This window comes from Otolemur garnettii, unplaced genomic scaffold, assembly GCF_000181295.1.
Source record: "Otolemur garnettii isolate 467f Iridium unplaced genomic scaffold, OtoGar3 scaffold00124, whole genome shotgun sequence".
In the NCBI taxonomy this organism is placed as follows: Eukaryota; Metazoa; Chordata; class Mammalia; order Primates; family Galagidae; genus Otolemur; species Otolemur garnettii.
Genome location: NW_003852519.1, coordinates 4,224,741 through 4,225,678, shown reverse-complemented (window position 1 = coordinate 4,225,678; position 938 = coordinate 4,224,741). Strand labels below are relative to the sequence as shown.

Here is a 938-nt window from a genome sequence, read left to right as displayed (position 1 = left end):
TAGATAAGTCAGTTTCTTGCTTCTTGCTCATTGAATAATTCTTGAGGCCTATGACATATTTTTAGAATTTCATTGACTTTGGCCATCTCATTCACCTAACATCTGGATTCACTTGCCATTACACTCTTGGGATTTTTAGACCAATGACAGGCTCTGTAGAGTCAGGTTTGCCAACAGAGGCAGAATGGATGGACTGGTGTAGGGCCTCTAAACCCAGGGTGGCTTCCTTCTTATTAACTGAGGAAGAATTCTTTTTTTTTTTATTATTATTGGAGATTCACTGAGGGTACAAGAAACCAGGTTACACAGATTGCATATGTTAGGTAAAGTCCCTCTTACAATCGTGTCTTCCCCCCAAAAGGTGTGTCCCACACCAAGACCCCACCCCCCTCCCTCCTTCCCTCTCTCTGCTCTGAGGAAGAATTCTTTTAACTTTAAGAATCGCAAGAAAAAGATCACATCTGATCCCATAATAATGTCATCAATTTGAGTAGAAGGTACATAGAATATGCAGTGAAATGGGTAACTTTTACGCCATATTCAGGCTTAATAATATCTAGATTGTCCAGACAGAATTTGGTCATATTCCTCCTAAACCATTCATTTCGGTACTCAGGGTTCCTCATGATATTTAAGTCTGTTATAGGTCCTGCACTTGCCCAGAGGAAGTTGGCCTTATTAGAATGCATGTGTCAACCAACATTTAAAATAAGGAATTAGCGTATAGTTTCTGTATATCAATAACTTAAGGTGATGGCAACAGAAACTGTTTGCTGTGCTTGTGTTTTCCTGGCCTGATGTGCTGTATGTTATGAACTTACTTTATGTCCATCATTTACCATTAGCTGTTGATGCCAAAGAAGGAGTTTGAGTTATTCAAGGTATGGTCTCCTGCATTGCCCATGGACTTTTGAAGTGAATTTTCAAACTTAATTTGT

At 39.2% G+C, this 938-nt stretch overlaps 1 protein-coding gene across 1 annotated transcript in view; it reads left to right on the top strand.

Moving 5' to 3' along the window:
• Window positions 1–938, top strand: part of EPS8 (epidermal growth factor receptor pathway substrate 8) — a 65,234-nt gene that overhangs the window by 44,097 nt on the left and 20,199 nt on the right. The window lies entirely within an intron of this gene.